The sequence below is a fragment of the Monodelphis domestica genome, chromosome 3, assembly GCF_027887165.1.
Source record: "Monodelphis domestica isolate mMonDom1 chromosome 3, mMonDom1.pri, whole genome shotgun sequence".
Classification (NCBI taxonomy): Eukaryota; Metazoa; Chordata; class Mammalia; order Didelphimorphia; family Didelphidae; genus Monodelphis; species Monodelphis domestica.
The window spans coordinates 133,960,944-133,968,190 of NC_077229.1; positions in this window are offsets into that span (position 1 = coordinate 133,960,944).

The following is a 7,247-nucleotide window of genomic DNA, read 5'->3' on the forward strand; positions in this document are numbered from 1 at the left end:
AACATATCAGAGAAGTAGTTATCTAGTTTTTGTTTGAAGATCTCCAGTGTTGGGGAAAGAAATACTTCTTGAGTGTACCCATTCTGTCTCAGGACAGCTTTACTTGTTAAAAAATGAGTCTCTTCTTAAATCTTCTTCTTGTCAGCTTCTATCCATTGTGCTTAGTTTTGTCCCTTGAAATAAGCCAGACTTGTTTTGGAACCTCCTGTTCCCTATTAATTCTAATGCTTTCCCTCTGTTGACAACTTCCATTTTAGCTTGTATATATCTTATTTGTACATAGTTGCTTGCCTGTTGTCTTCCCCATTATACTGTGAATTCCTTGAAAGCAAGCCCTTCTTTGTATCATGGGTGCTAAGCATAATGCCTGGCACACATAAATGCTTAATAAATGTTCATAAACTGACTGCTCCTACTGGTTCTTGAGAGCTGATTGTTTAATTTTCAGGGTAAGCATTTACACCTTGGAAATCAGTAAATAATTCAAGGCCTGATTTATTGTATGGTGCAGAAAATGTTAACAATACAGATTAAACTCAAACATGTTTCTTGCACCCATTGTTTTTTTTCCCATAGAAAGCCTATTGTTAAAATTTTACTAGCATACCCTCAGGTCAAGAAGATTAAAGCTAATCCTTTGTCCACATAATCATCCTTTAAATGCTTAAAGACAACTATAAAATGTGACCTAAGTATTTTCTTTAGTAGGCTAATGACCTTAGATTCTTTGGGTTTCATCATCATCATCATCATCATCATCATCACAATAGCCCTTTATAAAGAGCTCTAAAATTTGCAAAGCACTTTACATATCATATCATTTGATTTTCCCAATAACCTCCCAAAACAGGTATTGTTAACCCCATTTTACAGATGAGTTATCTAAGGCTGAGGGGTTTGATGAAGGGGGTTAGATTGTATGAGGTCGCACAAATGAAAACTGAGGTCTTCCTGATTCCTAGTCCAGCACTCAATCTACTGAGCTATCGAACTATCAGTTCCCTCAATTCCACTGTTCACCTTCCTCTGGACATCTTCTAGTTTGTTCATGATTCTATGTTTTGTTGGATGTGTGATTTAATTAGTGGGACCTTATTTTTAATAATGTCAATTGAAACCCAATCATAACTTGTCATTCTGAGTGACAGTTCTCTGTGTATTTCCATAAATCTTCTATAGTAGAATTCATCTAGCTTGCTGTAGCTCTTCCTTTATATCTCTTAACTGTCTGTGGGTACCAATGGAACAAAAGGGCATCTATCATGCCCTCTTTTCTCTATAAGATCAGCTCGTATCCTTTTTTTGTCACATATTTCCTTTATGTCACTGTTGTCATTTTCTGATTATATCTTACTAACCTAAGAAAATGAATAGGACACTGTTTCTAGAGTTGAGTTCTTGGTTTCAGATTCTATCCCTGGCGTTTTATTATCCATGTAGCTTTGGGCAAGTTACTTAATCTTGATACTCAGTTTCCTTAAATGTAAAATGAAGCGATTTGATGAGGGTATCAGAGAGTGAACTACTTACAATGGGTACTAAAAGGATGGCCCCTGCTCAGGTGTTGGTCCTTCTTGGGAAGGATTTATGATATAATGGGGGAGACTGCTAAGACAAAAAGGGGATTTAGCATTTGCTTAGCTCCACCTAACTTGTATTATCATTTGCTTTAGGGTCCATTATTCAATCTGAGACTGGTAGTCTGAGATTCCCTCTGAAGTGAATTCTCATGGGACAGGGACAAGCTTGGAGGTCTCCAGTTTTCTTGAAACAGATTTTGGGGTCCCCAGATGACTAGTTGACAGTGATGTATAAGTTTAATTCCCTGGTGTCAATTACTGGGGCCCTGAACTATTCCAAACTTATCTTAGGAAGTTCCCCAGGACCAAAGGTACAGTCCAAGAAAATATGATACAAGACAGTCAAGCAAGCCTGTTTTACTGAGGGAAGAAACCAAATGAATGACTGTGTGGGAGAATGACAGAAAGGGGAGCCCTTGGTGGAATTGTATACCTCACTGGGAGCCAGAGGTAATGGGGCATCTTCTCCCAAAATACTAAAGTCTGGTGGGTTTTTATAGAGTTCTTATCTGAGTGTAGCAATAACATGCATTAGAAGAAGTGGGTGTAGAGGAATCTGAACCTGAGGGCTGATTGTGTTCATGCTAGTAGAAGGAAAGAAGATTCCTCAGGAACTGAGGGATATTTGCTAGCCAAATGGGCAGCTACTGGCATGGACATTATACCCCTAAAAACTCAGGCAAATTATTATCAGGGAAATTCCCTTGCTCTTTACACACCCTCAGACTCCCAACCCAAAACATCTGACCCTGAGAGGATTATCCTCCTTTGATTGTCCCATTGATTTGAGATGGACAAAGAGATACACCTCTTCTGTCTGCCCTCCAAATCACTAGAACCACCCCCATGCCTTTGGGAAAACCTCCTTTCCAACCTCTTGCCCCAGAGTCATGTCCTTACTACTGTAAAATAATATAAAACCCCCAGAATTGAGGCATTCTGGGAGCAACCCTCCAGGTTTCTCTACTAGAGCTATCTTGCTGTCCTCCTGAGGAGCAGCTCTTCCACCCATGCTGTTCCACTTAGGAGGCAGGCTTCCACCTATGCTGTCTCCTAGTCATATACAACATTACTTTCCAAATTAATAAATTTCTCTTTATTTTTAAACCAAATTCAGAGTCTTGCATTCTTACAAAAGATATCCTTCCTGAACCCTAAGGATTCAGCTCTATATCCTATGACACACTGACCTAGGGATCATCTTCCAGAGTTCAAATATGGCCTCAGACACTAACTAGCTATGTGACTCTGGACAAGTAAGTTATTTAACCCTGTTTGCCTCAGTTTCCCCATCTGTAAAATGATATGGAGAAGGAAATGACAAACCAAGAAAACCCCAAATGGCGTCATAAAGAGTCAGACAGGACTGAAAGAACAGAACAACAAATACATTATCCAAGCTCCCTACTGTGGGAAGTTACTGCTAGTCTTATTCTGACAGGGTGACTGAGGAGTTTCTTTTCTGAGACTTTTTCATTTAGTGGGTCAGAGTTTCCCATATTCTTTGCTCAGCTAAACTACATCACAAGAGGAATATTGGTGTTTAAACAATGTCCTTTTGATTCAGGAAAAGCTTGAGTTCAGTGGCTGCTGTGAAATTTCTTCATTTGATTCTTGTTTCCTTCAATACAGTCTACAGTCTCTCAGTCTCTCTAATACCCTGATCACCTGCCTCCTCTTGCCCTCCAATTCAGTTAACATCCTTCCCCCAAATGGGGCACCTCTGGATCCTAGTAAAAAAAAAAAAAGGCTTTTTAATTCTTTGGATGAAAAGGGCTATAAACATCAAATAAGCCATTATACACAGGCAGAACACTTACTAGAGTTAACATAAGCCATGGGCACCGAAGAAAAGAAAGATTCCTTAAGGTCACTCTCTCTATCGTCCATGAATCTTAATAATTAAGGCAGCCTCTTGAGCTTCCTAGTTAATCTTCCTCCTTTCCCCTCTGTCTTCTCTCAGAGAAACAAAGCTGCTTATCTGCTAGTAGGCAAGGAACAAAACATATATTTGGGGCTTGAGGGATATATTTTTTCTTTTTTCATTCACAGAACTTCACAGACATTAGTCACTTCTATTATGCAAATTGACATGGAGCACAAATAAGGATTTCTCACTTTGAAAACCTCTTTCCTTGAGGAATCCTTCAGATCCTTCCAAGGACTGAATTTCTTCCATGGACTTGCCCTCCTGTTTTCCTTAATTCTCCTGGTGTGCAGAAAGATTTGGGGAGGGAGGAGAAATCAGGAAGGGAGTATAATAAAAATATTTCTGAAAATTTATTATTTGGAGTTGTGTGGAACCTATCTTTTTCTTTTTTTTAAACCCTTACCTTTCATCTTGGTTCCAAGGCAGAAGAGTGGTAAGGGCTAGGCAATGGGGACTAAAGTGACCTGCCCAGGGTCACATAGCTAGAAAGTGTCTGAGGCCAGATTTGAACCTATGACCTCCCAACTCTAGGCCTGGCTCCCAATCCACTGATCTACTTAGCAACCCCTGAACCTAGCCTTTTCTGAAGCGTCTACATCTTTAAAGAAGGAATTGTCATAATCAATTTTGGCTTTTGAAATAAAAGACTGATAATTTGCCCACAATTTATCAATGGTCTTCTTTATCAAAGGAAACTCTTTGTGGAAACTAGGAAGAAAAATAGGGAAGATTCTTGAAGAGATCAAAAGATAGTTTTTATCTTGGTAGGAAAGTTTCTTCTTGAACATATGCATGAGATTCTAGAGTTTCTGGGGTCTTGATATTCTTTGCAACAGTGAAGATGTGACTTTGTGCCATGATGAAGATGTGATGCTAGAGTCTTATGCACTGAGGTATGGGCAGGGGGTTTGGTCATCTGACCTGGGTCTGCCTGAAGACATAAAGGGTGACCCTCATGGTTTAGTGGATTTGACAGGTAGATATCTTAGATACAACCTGCTGGAATCAAGGCATAGCCTGGAGGTGCATCTCTTTGTCCACGTAAAGGAAGATCCAAGGAGGATAATCCTCTGAGGGTCTAATAGGACCCTCAGCTAGAGCTGAGGGAGACTTTTGGAGATTGCACCCCTCAAAGTCTTACATAAAAGATTTTACTGTCATCCATCTTGTTTAACAAAGGAAAAAAGTGAGGTCTACAGAAAGGTAAATTGACTAATAATGCCAGAGCCTCTGATTCTTAGTCTACTAGTCTTTCTGGTGTGGGACTCTGGGTTTGTCTTGTACCCCCAAATTATAGATGTGCTTCAGGTCAAACTGTCAGCAAGGGAATTCCTTCCTTGCTTCCTAGCATTCTTGTTAATACTAACCCTAAACTTCAAAAAGACCCCTTGAGAAAGGTATCCCCCTTGGCTTCTCCCCTAGGTTTCAAGATGGGCATAGATATACATTTTCTGGTTATGAAATCTAGGACATCTACCTGGCATGGGCATTATACCCCCAAAACCAAAGAGGTGTTTCAGGCAAACTATAAGCAGGGAAATTCCTTTGCTCCCTTACATTCTTGTGACTCCTAATCCAAAACAACTGATAACTCCTATAGGACCCTCAGAGGATTATCCTCCTTGGATCTTTCTTTAAGTGGACAAAGAGATGCACCTCCAGGCTATGCCTTGATTCCAGCAGGTTGTATCTAAGATATCTACCTGTCAAGTCCCCTAAACCATGAGGGTCACCCTCTATGTCTTCAGGCAGACCTGGGTCAGATGACCAAACCCCCCTGTGTGAGATTTAAAATAGTTGAGGTCTTAAACTGTAGTGATTAAAATAGTGGAAGATATAAATTGTGATAGATATAAGAGAGGGTGAGTAAATTTGACCGCAGAAATATGTTTCACTACAGTGTCTTGGGTTTAAAATCAAATATAAGGTGGTCGCCAGGGAAATATTCCCAATTATTCAAATACCCAAGTCAATTGGGTTTTATAGAGATTTTTAATTAACAATACAATGAGTAATCAAAGAAGGAGAGAGAGAGTAAGAAGAGAATCAGTTTTTTAACACACCACAAGGTCTAAGTAAGGATTTCTAATGACACCAGGCCAGCAGCATCTCAGCTGCTTTCACCAGCTCCCTCCTCCATCTGAATGTTTCAGAATCAGTCTCCTCAGAATGAGTCTCTCCAATCTGAATGTTTCAGAATCACCTCCCAGCTCTTCCCTGAGCTCTTATTTTTAAGGGCAAAATCTCCTTTGTCACCCCACCTAAGTCCTTATATCTACCAATCACTGTAGATGTTTCTAAAGGACCGCCCATTCTTAGTCCACACCTAAGAAGGTGTGGATTTTTGAGTAATTGACACCAGGAAAGCTCTGAGTAAGTTTTCCAGTTCTTTGTTCCTTGTAAATTCACAAGTTGCTTGACCTTTATAGGTACTTAGCTTAAGAAAAGTATGGGTTTAAGTACTTTTCATTGTTCAGAAAAGAGTTTACAACTTTATGTTCCCCTAGGGCAGACCCAAGTAGGTAAAGTAGAATTCTCACATTCCTGCTTTAAGTAGAGTTCACTGCCCAAATGGGGAATGGTCTTAATCCAAATCTTATAAAGTAGGGTCTGGGAAATTTTAAGGTTTACACCTGCCCATACCTCAGTGCATATGACTCTAGCGTCACATCTTCAGCATGGCATAAAGTCACATCTTCACTGTTGTAAAAAGTATCAACACCCCAGAAATCATGTCATCTAGAGAACAGCTTTCCATCCATGCTGTTCCACGTAGGAGGCAGTCTTCCACCTATGCTGTCCTCTTGACCAGATTCAACATTAACTTCTAAACGAATAAATTTTTCTTTTTATTTTTAAGCTAAGTTTTGGAGTCTTGCATCCTTGCAAAATGTACCCTTCCTGAACCTCAGGAACCTTAAGCCCCCCACAACATACCTATCCCCTAAACTACACCCTATGTCTTCAGGACATAAGACACTACTCTGACCCTGATCAGATATCTGATCAGCCACCCCCACTTTTGCCTGGATTCATACCCTCCTCAAGTAAAGTATCACTTGCTGTAAAGAGTATAAAACCTCAGAATTGATCCCTTTCAGGAGGCAGCTTTCCATCAATGCTGTCCTCCCAGTCAAATTCAACATTACCTTCTAAATGAATAAATATCCTTTTTTATTTTTAAGCTGTTTCAGAGTCTTGCATCCTTGCAAAGGGTACCCATCCTGAACCTCAGGGGTTCATCTCAAGTCCCCCACAACATTTCCTTTCTACCAGGTCATGAGATCAGAGACCCAAGGATAGAAGGGACCAGAGAGGTCATTGGATCATAGGGTCATAGATAGAGAGACAGAAAGGATTCCCTCTTCATTTTACAGATGAAGAAAATCAGTGAGGGAATAAAAATATATAAATTGCCTAAGGTCAACAGGTAGAAAATGTTGAGGTGGGATTCAAATTCACATCTTCTGACAATAGAGTCAGTGTCCATTCCCTTATACTATGCTTAATTCTTCTTGAGAACACAGATATCTAGAAAAGTAAACTGCTCCATCATCTACTCCATGGAATTTAAAAATTAGAAGTTTTTTGGGCCAAACAAAATGAAAGGAGGTTAAAGGATTTTCTTGTGTTCTCAGATATAGTCAGCTGAGAGGTGGGAAGAGAAGCCAGGTCTCTAGATGTTTAGTCTTCTGCTTTTTCTATTGTAATGTGATAGACACAGTTATCCATTATCA